The 13671-nt window shown below is 32.2% G+C and overlaps 1 protein-coding gene and 1 long non-coding RNA gene across 2 annotated transcripts in view; one reads left to right on the forward strand and one right to left on the reverse strand.

Annotated features, from left to right (window-relative positions):
• LOC148623032 (leucine-rich repeat serine/threonine-protein kinase 1-like) overlaps positions 1-5192 on the reverse strand; it is a 66310-nt gene extending 61118 nt beyond the window's left edge. The window contains exon 1 of the mRNA XM_088573508.1: positions 4922-5192. The gene's annotated coding sequence lies outside the window, so the exon portion shown is untranslated. The remainder of the gene's footprint in view (positions 1-4921) is intronic.
• LOC148623033 (uncharacterized) lies at positions 126-13590 on the forward strand. Its single transcript, XR_015920755.1, has 4 exons — positions 126-207; positions 1438-1535; positions 8349-8480; positions 12846-13590. It is a non-coding gene; the product is annotated as an uncharacterized LOC148623033 (long non-coding RNA).
• The last annotated feature ends 81 nt before the right edge of the window (positions 13591-13671 follow it).

The raw sequence follows: 13671 nt of genomic DNA on the forward strand, positions 1-13671 counted from the left end.
CAATATTTCCACATGAAACAAGTTTGATTTCACATTGAGTACATGTATGATAACATTTGATAATCTCCTGTAATGGTGTCTCCACCCACCTATACAAGGTCCATGTATTGTGTAATCATTGACTTATTTTTATTAAAAGCTTTAATAACAGGGCACAGATCGATGTGACTGCAGAGGCTGAAGTTTGAACATTTAAGACAAATACATGTAAGTAAGGACAGAACATTCAAACTTGATACAGCTCTTATTTCATTTTGTGAATCTGACCAGAATGAAAGTAAATGAAGTTACAGTACTTTAATATTTGCAGTTAGATATAAGAAAAAAAACGATTAATACTACATGTACATTGAAGAAAATACTTTTTCAGATCTCTTTTTGACCCTTAATTTGTATACTATCGGGGTCACAAACCTTAAAGCCATCATACTGTGGTACGGAAAGCTTTAGTATGGTTTTGTAGAAATCTATTCACTTTCAACCAAGTGACTATCCAAAAACCAGAAAGGTGTTGGTTTTTTGCCTTTATGGCCTTTTTTTGGCCCAATTCTTTCCTGGATAAAGTAAAAATATGCGAGATCAATCCAAGCCTTACTATAATGTATTCTAGGATTCCAACTTCCGGACACTCAAGGTAAGTGCAATTTTAGTGTGGGAAAGAGTAACCAAGGGAACCAAAATTCTGGCGGAAATCAAAAGAATGTAATCCAGGGAAAAAGACCAGACATGGAAAACAGACGAACACAACTCAGAACATAAAGTAACTAAAATAATACATACAAAGAAACAAAAGTAAAACGAAAGTTGTTTATTATCATCCACTTTCCCTTTATCAAGTAGAAAAGTTAGTTTTATGAAAGAGAAATCAAGGGAACCAAGATTCAAGCAGAAATCAAAAGAATATAATCCAAGGATATAAGACTAGACAAGGAAAATAGACACACATGACAAAGAACACGAAATATCCAAAATAACATGTGCAAAGAAGCAAATGTAAATGAGCAACTCAAACTCCACCAAAAACTGGTAGCATTTACTAGGTGAACCAGGCAATAAGTGTCCTCTGCTTTCCTAGAAAACAACAACTCTGGGGTAGACGAAAGAGGAAAAGAAAACTATGACACAGTGAACAATTCAGTCTATGGTGCAGATTAATACACTGTAATGATCCATGAATTCATGATGACAGCCATAAAACTATTGTAGTGATGACTTCAATCTTTTAGCAATATAACCATGTTCTTCTTTGCAATATATCCAAATTTGTGATTGCACTGGATAAAGATTGCACCGGAACAGGTTAAACCACTAAAGAACATTTGCTGGAAGTTTAAGTAAACCATGATTTAAAAAGCTTTTAGTGAAGCTGTGGTATCCAGTATAAGGTAGGAACTGGAAGTATCTACATGTAAAAACTGATGTTACATTGCATTTCAGTTCCACTCATCAGTAGGGAAGACCCATCTTGTATAGAAAAATGCTGGCTCTGACACAATGAAAGACACTTTACAATGTAAATCTTACTCAGAGTACTGGTAAATACACGTACATTTGTACTTTACAACCTAATAGATTCAAGTTCAGCAACCAACAATTTTATATGCCCACTATGAAGCTCTGGAAATGAGAATCAAACTCACTTTTTGATTATTTTACCAGTCTGCAGTCCACAATTGAAAACAATTCCAGGATTCTATGCAAGTAATACTTAAAATAACCTGTCAACCTCTGAAAGTGAAAAAACTGGTCATCAACTGCATTGAGTAAAATCAAAGTGCTGATAGCAAAAGCAGTTTTTTATTCTTGTGAAATTTGTAGCATAAAACAAAATTTCAAAGATTATTTGATGTTAAATAAAATTGCCATCATACAATGCATTCAAAACACTATTAAGAAATGTCCTTTTTTAATATGTATAAATCTAAAGTCAATCTATACTACTGATCCAACTTCATACACTGATTTACAAATTTTTGTTCCATTTCACCTTTTTCCCCAATTTAAAATCTATCCAAAAGTTAATGTACACTTACATGTACATTCAAAAGCTATAATACAGTATTTATCATAATTTACATAACAAATATACTTAAATAAAACCAACATCAGCTTAAGAAAATAATTTCCTTAACACAAGATTTTCAAAATCTAGACACTTTAATCAATTTGAATTTTCCTGCCAATTTTACTTAGTTAAAATAAAAATAAACACATTTTATCTTTCCAAACACATTACTGCAAGAAATAAATTCCATAAATGTAAATTTATAATTAAATATCTTTCAAGGCCAAAAAGGAGTCCCTAAAATCTTGAGTTGATATGAAGACTAGATCTTAATTTTATTTGCTTCAATAACAGAATATTATTGAGCAGAAAATTGCAAGAAACATACATGTATTTACAAAAATGTACTTGTTATAAATTAGGTATTAAATGATATAAAAGGAATTACATTTGGACTACATTTCTGTGTAGTGTTCAGAAATAGTAGACCCCGTGCAGGTCCGGGTGTTAAAAGAATAGGCCTGCAGCAGCGCTAAGCTTGTCGTATAAGGCAACTAAATAGTGCTCAGAAACCTAGCCGGGGACTAGGCGCTCTGCCCACAGAACAACTGGGATGTGTGCCCAAGGTGGTGGAATGGGGTACCCCTGGCGTGTTACATGCTGGGGTTGTCAGGCTATAATACGGAAAACCTGACTGCAAACCATAGTGGTGCAACATGTTGGGAAAGATGCCACGTTCCTCGCACGTGAAAGAACCCTGCTGTGGTATTCGATAGGAGTAGGAACCTTTGCGCTCCGCCACAGGAGGCTAAATTGCCTGACCTTACCCATCCCCCCTTTTTCCAGTGGCAATCAAAATTTGTCGACCCTATTATCCTTGTATCCCATCCTTTTTTTTCATATCATGTTCATTTTATCATCCATTTCATGTTCATGTCTGAATATAGCTGAAATATTGCTGCTCGGACGTTAAACCCCAACAAACAAACAAAAACAAACAGAAATAGTAGGGAGGTTCCAGTGATAGACTGGTAACACAAGGTTTTTTTTTATCCTGAAGGATCAAAAACTCAAAAAATCTTGCATAATATTAAGCAGACAGACTTTTTTGATGACTTAATTACATGATGACAATGCATCACTAACACATGTACAATCAACAATCCAATCAATACGTTGCAGAGTTTCTTTCAAATAGAAGTCTAAATACCCCCACCAATAAAAAATAGAAGTCTAATTACCCCCACCAATAAAAAATTGTGACAATATATTCACATAGACATGGACTACAGTTTTTAAATCTCACATCATTATAGTTTCTATAGTCATATTTACAAGGATAGTGTGTTCATGATCAACATCCAGAAGATGTACTATCTAGAAAGAATTAAAGTTTCTAGTAAGACAAAGTTAGTCTAATTAAGAACAAGTTATTCTTTACACTAATCACATACCATGAGGTGAAATGTTGCATGATCAGTATTGATGCAACCAAATTTTAAAATCATATTTAATTAATAGGAATATTATCTTCTGTGACTATGCAAACATAACTTTTGGCTTCACTGTTGAAGATATAGAAAATTTTATAAAGATTGAAATACTGACATTTTGAATAAACAAACAATGTTTAAACACATGGTTCTACATGACAGTATTTGTGAAATTAATTGTGCAGTAGATATTAATTATTAACAAATTATTGGATGTCCATAGAATGATAATAGATCCAATCAGGATTAGTTTTCTACATCTCACTCATCAACTGATAATAGTGCACACCCTAACCTGGTGATTGATAACCGATAATTACCTGAGGTTTACCTGGAGGTTAATTACGACAGCATGTATTTTCATAAACTGAGATGACAATTCTTAATTGGCTTTGATAATTAACAAATAAATAAACACTTAACTTTGACAATACTGCAACTAGAAGAAAATGGGTGAAAACCGGTCACTGCATGAAATTATTTTATGAACTGTTAGCTAATTGAAAAATATTGGGTGAAGGGACAAATTACTGGATGTGACCCACAAAAAAAAACAGGACAGTTGACAGGTATGAATAAGCCCAAATTTGGCAAAATGCATCAAATGTGACCCATCATCTCTCACTCAAACATTATGGACTGCTAAATAATGTAACCAATACATTCCAAATGGTTATCAAAGAATAGGCAGTGTAGGTTAAGGACTGTGTTACGCCTTACACGTGACCCACTGCAGAATGTTAGATATTCATCACAAGTAATGTATGATCACGAAGTACATTTTGTATACAGTGTACATGTACATTTACTCAGAGTACATGGAACTTCTGTGTCACACTTCAATAATTCACATTAATCTCTAAATAATTATCTAACTGTAGAACTGATTTGTAGCAATTAACACTTATTTACTACTTTGCCAGTCTTGTACATGTACATTTGTAAACTGATACTCCAAATGGAAGATCTTATATACTTTCAAGTACTATTAAATATCCCCACACTGGATATATTGGGAGTTAATTAAACCCAGGGTGGTAATTTCCACAAATTGATGATGCAAATAAAAACAATTCTAACCTTAAAAGTCCTCTGACTACAATAAAAAGAGTTTCACTTACAGAGATGCTTCAGTGGAGCATTTCAGGAAACAAAGTTCAAAGGGCATACTTAAACTTTTACAAAATTAAAAGGATCATAATTTCCTAGTTATATCATGACCTTTATTCTAAGTATAAAGTTTCATGAAAATCTGTTCATTGGTTTAAGATGAGTTGCTTCAGTAGTGTACTGCTGCTACCATCGAGCATTCCCACTCATCTGACAGTAGACTGAGTGGTGGAAAGTGAGTCGACAGAGATTTTTCAGTGTTTGTAGACTTGCTGGAAAGCCTCATAAATTCAATTTCAATATTAAAAATTACCTGAATCAAATTAACTTGCTTCTCTTGGTCTTTCCTGCAGTTGAACCAGGAAGTTATTTTTCTTCTATAATAATGTCTTCTCATCAGAAAAAGGCCAACAATTTCTCACAAAAATGTACCAAGATTAACTGGATGATAAAGAAAATTTTATGCCATTCCTTTGATAATATTACGAATACAAGTTTTTTTCTGAAAAGTATTACACCCCTTCCAAACCATACGAATTATTTCGCGGTATAATCTCATTTTACAAATATTGGGTTATCTCCCGTAACTTTATTGGTTGAACAAAGTTTGAAACGGAAAAAGAGAAAATTTTATGAAACGAACTTAGTACGACTTTTTGTTATTTAGAAAACAGAGTCCCTCAAATTTAATAAAACGGGAAGACTGGAGAAGGACATATTCAAAATCAATAATATTCCTAAAGAGAGAATCAGGGTTTATAAATACTTTTTACAGATGCTTTTCCGAATTTCCTCTGACACTGCAACTCCTCTTTTTTTATTTGGATATTGATAACCCGACATATCACTATCCAAATGAAAAAGAGGAGGGTTGCAGGGTCAGAAGAAATTCGGACTATACAGATGCCAGCACTGATTTACATAACAGAGCTCTGAAGGCATACTTCAAACTAAATAAATGCTTTAATGATGTAAAGGCAAATGTGAAACCGTATATATATTTGACCATACTGTTAAACCATTTATGCATAGAGAGGCGAAATTTGGGGAGCAAATTTTGCCAAGAATTTAATTAAAGATAAAGATATACAATATTTTACAGAATGTAAAAACCTAAAGCATGAAAACATACATGTCAAATTATGCAAATGTACATTCAAATATGGTAAACGCTCGACCAAACAAAGATTAGATGTCCTACTAAACAAAGAGTGGTAGAGAACACAAAAGTCTGGTAAAGACTGGTATCGTAATTTTTAATTATTTGAGTAAATAAATGTTTCTTAGTTTCTATATAGTGTTTATTTTTCTATGTGACCATTGAAAATAATATATCAACTACTATTCTGGATATTTATTCATAGATCGGCATCTAGACATCGTCGCGCGATCAGTTCGCAAAGTCTGGTGATGTGAAGGAGTTAAATAGCTATTTATTTGCATTTAAATAAACAAAAAACAATGATGTATGGTATATAACTTGTTATGATTCAACGTTATTTTATTAAATCAACGTGTCTTTCCACTCGTAGACAGTTCAAAATGGCGACTAGATAAATAAACTAATAATGTTACGGTGACGATGAGGAAACGTAATTAATCAGTAAATAGATTCGAATGTCAAAATGTCCCATCTATTTTTTGTGGTAAATGATATAGTTGTTTACTTTGTATGTACCAATAAATGATGCCATTGGTAATATGTGTTATATTATACGTAATATTTAACCATTTCGTAACATCTTGATGAAAAGATAAATGGAATTTCTATACTTTATTTATTAGAAAACGAATTTCAAACATGCTAAAACAAACGAAATAATACTTAATGTTTAAAAAGTTTACTAAAACATGGCTAATTTAATTTGTCTGACATATGTCTTTTCTGCTTCTTCGGTTAAATGGACACCGTCTTGAAGAAATGCACTATCCTTAGGATTTTTAAGTCCTCTTACTTTCCAAATCACAACTCTGTTACTGTTTCTAAATTTGTCTTGTAGTAATCTGTCGATAGAACTTCTGTGCATCCAGTTATGATAGGTCCCATGCTATTACACTGGGATGGTCAATTTGACCCCTATCATAAGTTCACCTCCCACCTTCAGGGCAAGTTGCTTGATACTGACCACATGATATTTGGGTCAGATGAGGAACTTGCCTGTATGAAGGCTATTAAGTTGTCCTTTCCCAATGCTTCGCGTGTCCTTTTAAAATAAAATTGAAAGAAGAAAATTTTGACTTACGTAACGGACATTTATTCGTCTGCAAGACAGGAGAATAAAAGACATTACATACGGCAATACTTTGAATATTACATTTTTTTCTTGGATATAACTTACTTTACGGGCGATATTTATTCGCCTGCAAGACAGGAGAGTAAGAGACTTACAATACGATTTATTGACAGAAAAAGAGAAAGTAAATTAAATAGTATGTCCCTCTGGTCAGAAATTGTATGAGAAAAATATCTGAAATATGAAATTCTAATTTATAATGATAAAAAGATTGATTGATATATCAGGACCTTCAAAAATATTTTAAAATAAAGGGAGAGAGTAATGGTAATCTCCATATATTGATTGATTGATGGTCCATAAAGTTCAATTCTCCTACTTGGATTTCAAAAACCAGGGGCGTAGCTAGGCCTGTTTTATTTGTACGCAAAATTATGGCGAGGGGTCTTTGGGGGGTCGCTGAAGACCCCCAGTGAGTCATTGAATAAAACCTTTATTTCATCTTTAAAATGTGTGTTTTTATTTTTGTTACTTTTTCCGAAAGTACGCAACTGCGTATTTGCGTATAGGCAGCTACGGCCCTGAAAACTTATATATATTCAAAATTACTTAGATTTTTTTTTTACATTACTGTCTACGGACAACCTTTATTCGCCTGCAAAACAGGAGAGTAAAAGACCTGACTTACGTTTTTTTTAAATAGAAATGATATAAAATAATTTTAGATAATTTTTAGGTAAATAACGGGGAAAAATGAATTATCAAAGATTGGTTGATTGAGCATTCATTAAGTTCAACTTTCCCCTTAAATTTCTCTTTGTGGATTAAAATTTTATAAATTATTTTTTGATTGAATATTCCAGAATAAATTTTCTATGTGAAACCAAAATTATCCGACATTAAAAAAGAAGATCGCTTTCCAAAGGCATGTGTTTCTTCAGTCTAGAAAACAATAACTGGTCAAATAGAAATTAAATCTCACCGGCAAGCGATTCTCTTATGAAACAATTTTATACCCAAAATTTAAGACTAAACGTCTAACAGATTTTTATATTTTGCTCTAAATAATGAACTATCATACAACTGTTTCATTGTTGACTGAGATTTTGGTAAGCAGCTGATTTGACAAGAATTGCTTCTGTCTTAAAAAACTGCGTGATGTCACATATGACCAAAAACCAGTGTGATACTGTGAGACCCCAATATACAGCATCCTACCAAAAGCGAGTTTCATTTTTAAAATCTCCACAGAATCAATGTAAAATTATGTTTTTCTAAAAAAAAAAAACAACATTTCGTGAAGCTGCCCTACATGCATTTATATGTAGCATTTGTTGTTGTAGCATCAGTCTTGGTTAAAGTTTTAACAACAGAAAGATAAAAAAACAAAAGTTTTTATGTCTTTTTGAATTAAAGGATTAAAAAGATGACTTTGAAATAACATCACATGTAAGATGACCTAAATAGAGAAAAATGATGTCAAAATTGTTCTTGTTTTTGTTTCAGGTAAATTGTGTCTTTTTGCTTCATTCCACTGTCAGATATTTGGGAACTTGGCTGTGTGGTAGTGTGAAATAGACCCTCACAGAACATAAATGAGAACAGCGATATAAATCTATTACACAGCTTGTAGAAATGGTTCGGTTCATTAAATGTACAGTTCAATGCTTCATTTATATTAAGAATAACCTTTAATAAACCTATGGACAGCAGTATTTCATATAAGTTCAGGCTTCTCTAGGGTTGTTAATAAACAAATTATGAACTATTGTGTTAAATTACACACGATGTGGTTCATGTCTCTATTTAAGGAAGAAGAGAAAATATCATCAGCAACAAAATATTGGAGGTGAAACAAAGCCTTCTTCCAGTGATACAAATTTGTCTGACTGTTAGCTACAATATATGTTATGCCTACTTTTGATATTATTTGTACATGTACATGTAAATACACAAGTGCCTTTCCATTTTCAGTTGTCTAAATGAGTTACCTATATTTTATTTAGTAGATCTCCGAATATAACAAACTTACTTTTCAAAAAAAAATATTGTAAATATCTTTTCATTCCTGCCAATTCAGATTGTTTTTTAATTATCTCGTCCCCCTTTAAATGAGAGTGGGAAATACTGATTATTTATGGATTTTGTGAGTTCACAACTCCTCTGAAACTGCTGGACAGATTTTTTTTTTCAAATTTTGTTGGATTGTTAGATACAATATGTACATGTAGTTGATCATATTGCACCAACAGTTTGATTTTGACAGTTATGGGACTTTTTTTTTTTTGTTTTGCTGCGTTGAGTACATACATGTACACATATATGTATGGCAATACATACAATGTATCAATCTTTTTGTATATCGGTAGTTGTATAGAAAGTATTGAGCTGTGACCTTAGCTTGTTTGCATTATTCATTTACATGTTCATGTACTAGCATCTGCCCCAGTGCTTTCACATGATATTTTAAACCAGGAGTAATGGAAGTTTGTTGTACTTTTACATGGTATATTTGCTATCAACCACTTATCAAAGGCAACTTCTCAGGTTAATGGATTTTGTTCAAGTTTTGTTGATATTGTTTGTAGTTGATCATATTGTGCTGCTTTTTTAATTGGACAAATTTTATAGGAGTTACGGGACTTTTACAGTTAGACTTGTATTTTGTGATGGCAGTGGATATAGCTTATAGCTGTCTTGTTATATTAATCAATCACATTCTGAGAATTGTAATAATAGGTGGTCTATCTCTCACTCAAATGAAATAAAAAGCTTAAACTTAGAATGAGTTTTCTTAAATCAACTCTTGACACATGGACTACTATAAGGCTGTAGCTTATGATTGTGACCCTTATTCGTATCTACTTTCCCAATATTCAATGATGAACTGTTTTCTAAGATTTTATCTACTAGTATTGCAAAAGCAATAAGGCCACTGAAGTACATTTTGCTCAAGATAATCAACAATTAGACATGTTCAATGTACATGTATTCCAACAAATGCATATTGTAAATTGACAGCGACATACATTTTTGGCAACTACATGTAAACCTTTTTTTCTTATAACCCCTCGATCCCTAATAAAAATTAAGTAATGTACAGAAAAAATGTACATACATGTAAGACTCATCACATCTATCTGTGTATTAATCACACTTCTTGTTAGCGCAACTCCTTCTTGCGCTCAGGGAATTTTGTTGAAATTTTATAGGAAGGTTAGGCATAATATATAAATGTGCATGAAGGAATAAAATGTTAATGGAGGACTGAAGCGGGAGGTAAATCAATTTTAAGGTTTTAGGTCTCACATACCTTTATACTACAAGTACTTTCTGGTCATGTGGCCACCCTTCTATGTACATTCAGTACCAAAAAGACATTGAACTCTGATGTATGTATTGAAAGTACATTGTCTGTGTGTATGTTTATCGAAAGTAATCAAAATAATGCTGAGAATGTGTACTATACTACATGTAGTTTCTAGCCTTGTTAATAGTAAATATTTAAGCTTGCTTACCTACTGAAAAGACTTGTAGGCATAATTTTTGTGTTAAAAAGATTACTAAATCCAGACAAAAAAGCTTTCCAAATGAGATCACAAAGTTTAGTTTCTTTGTAACTTTGATAATTTCTGATGATATTTAGAGGTTGGCAGGTGGTTTTTTTTTTTACACGGACATATTGGTGACATGCTTTGATAAACTAAATAATATGTCAAAAAATGTCCTAATACAAATGGAAATTTTCGTAACAGATTTCATAGCTTCTGTTTGAAGGAATGCATAAGTATTTATTAGATAACTTGTAGCACATCTTCCATTCAACCTTAATTGACTGGGGGTATTAGCTTGACGTAGCTAGGGGGCAACACCTTGTTTGCCCAAACTGACCTGTTCACATTTTATAAGACTGAGAGCATTACTCCTACAAAATTGCTTTGTTTTTCGCTAAAATCTAATAAGAAGGTAAAGCCAAGCTAAATGAGGAACTTATGTCGCTTAAATGAAACTTTGGTGAGTTGTCGATATATATCTATTGATGAAAGCTCCCTTCCAAATTAAAAAAAAAAAGATTTTTAATGAGTTGAGCTCCCTTTCAATTTTTTAATAAATTTTTGATTTTTATATGACTGCAAAAAAAATCATATAATGGTATGGCGCTGTTGTCCTATGAAAACACTTGGTATTTGTGCGATAACTTGAGCAATTGTTGGTTGTTCTTTATAAAAAAAAAAAAGCAAGATTGTTAATTATTTTTTGAGGCTATGACCCAATTGTTTTAGATTAAGGGACCAAAAAGGAACCAAAAGCAAGCATTTCAAAGAATTTATCAACATGCATGTATCTCCAGTAAAAGCATAGGAAGGTCTTGGATATTGTTCCACAATAGTTTTGCCACAATGGTCAGACTAGTACTGGGATTGATTTTTGGGATTAAGACTTGGACGTTTTAGAAATAAGGGGCCAGAAATATGATTTTCCTGATGACAGATGTTCAGACAATAACTTGATTATTAGTGAGTGGATATCTTTGACATTGTATCACGGTGTGCCGTACTACCAAAGGAAGATTGGGATTTATTTTGGGGGTTGAGACTTGGAACTACATTTGTATTTGGAATAAAGGGTCAAAAAGGGCATGAAACAAGCACTTTTCTTATGTCTGGACAATGACTTGAGTAAAAGTCAATGGATCTCATATGAAACTTACAACAAAGTGCCATACCACAAAAAGAAGACTAGGATTGATTTTTGGGGGTCGTGACTTGAGCCAAGTAAGAATAAGGGGTCAGAACCAAGAACTTTTGTTTTAATTGTGGATGATACCTTGAATAAAAAGGGAATGATCTCTGTAAAAATGTACTACAAGATGCCATACCCTCAAAAAAGGGTTGATTTGATTGAATTTTGGAGGTTTTGACTTGAATCATTTAGAAAAAAAGTATCAAGCTGCGCTCTGCAAAGTATTTTATTAATTTTGGTGTTATGGGACATTATTCATAAAATGGGGAGAGAGATTTTCCATATTTGCACAATAACATGAAAATACTTCAAACAATTTCCTTGAAATTGTTGATTTTTTAAATTTTTATTACCATAAGATCCCTTTTGATTTTTTTTTTATACATTTTGGATTTTACTTTTTTGAGTTATGGAACATTAATATGGGACATTTTCCCATTTTTTGGGTTTAAACTAAAAAATGTTTCCACCAAAAGGCAATGACTGTGAATTTTCAATTTCTTTTGATCTATCCTTCAGAAACAGAAACAAAATTCTGGAATCTATGGAAAACTCTTTGTCTGTTTGTCTGTTCATGTTATGAAATCTTATAAAAATCTTAAATTGAAAGTACAATGTTTATTTAAGTTATTTGACTGCTTCTATTCTGGTCAAAACATTATCCTGTGTCATACATTTAACCAAAATAAAAATTCAGAGCTGGGTCAAGCTTGTTTTTTTTACAAATTTCCTTCTAAGACTGGTAAATGCTTAGTTTAAATGAAAATTTTGATAGAATTTATTCTTACAGAAATCTGTCAAAGAGGCTATTTTCTAGGATATACTGGTTAAACTTTTCTTAATTGTAAATGTGGGTGTGTGGGATATTATGAGATGAGCATGATCTCTAAGGTTCTTACCTATTTTTTCCCCTGAAGTTAGCTATAATATTGCTTGCTGTAACACTGAGGAAATCAACAACTATATTACAGTTGAAACTTGTACTAGGTACATTTATATACTGTAAATAATTTTGTCTCATATATCTACATGTATCTTTTTCTTGCATTATTTTTTTTAAATGCTCCAAGTTTTAAATCACTCACAGAAGGAACAGCTTGCAAAGACGTATGTTACACCAGTTGAAGTTGAACCTAATGGATTCAAACTGAGCATGTTGGTTATAGTTTGTGTTAACAGTAATTTTATACATACTTTGTGTAATTGTTTAAACTTCCTAACTCCAATAAAATCTCTTTTTTTTATTTTTTGTCTTTTTAGATCAGCATGTGTGGTATTAATATAAAGAAACCAAGACATGCAGAGAATTTCCTCAGGATGATGCAAATGTTGGTAATAATCCAACCAACAATCAGAGACTGATGAGGGCAGGACTAACGATATGTATATGAATGTTTAGATCATCGGTGAAGAAAAGACATTGAGGATTTGAGGGCTAATTACAGTAAATGTTTAGTACTGATTAGTCACAGCAGAATCATTGAAATAATCAAGTACTTCAATTACAGTCAATCTTGTCTTAAAACTTTTTCTTCTTTTTTTTTTAACCTGCCTCATATAGAACTCCTTTGAGTTAACACTATTGAAGTGATGTAAAGAAACAATTACTGACAATTTCTTTAAAACACCTACTTACTCATGTTACTGTTACATGTACATGTACCATAAACATCACTTAATTAAATTTGTGTTAATAAACTTTAAAGTTGACTCATTTCTGCCTGTGAATTAATGTTGATATGACGAATTATTAATTTTGTATTACAAATTATTAATTTGATAAAACAAATTAATCATTATATCATTGGGAACAAGTTGTATACGTTGACGAAGACGAATACTGTAAGAAACCGTTTTAGACCACTGGCACAGTAGATATGTGTGGCGAAAAAATAACTCCACTGTGTTATCTTACTTGATATAATATTACCGTTGAGTAGTTATTCAATAATATGGCCCTTAAAAGCTTCCATAGTATAATTTATTAATTCGATTTTCCCGAAAAAGCTAACTAGTTCTAATTAAAGACAACCTAACCAAATAATAAGTACGTATCTGTCATATGACAAATTTCCCATAGGACCCT

This window comes from Perna viridis, chromosome 3 (genome assembly GCF_037379345.1).
Source record: "Perna viridis isolate PV_CMFRI_1.1 ecotype Kerala chromosome 3, ASM3737934v1, whole genome shotgun sequence".
NCBI lineage: Eukaryota > Metazoa > Mollusca > Bivalvia > Mytilida > Mytilidae > Perna > Perna viridis.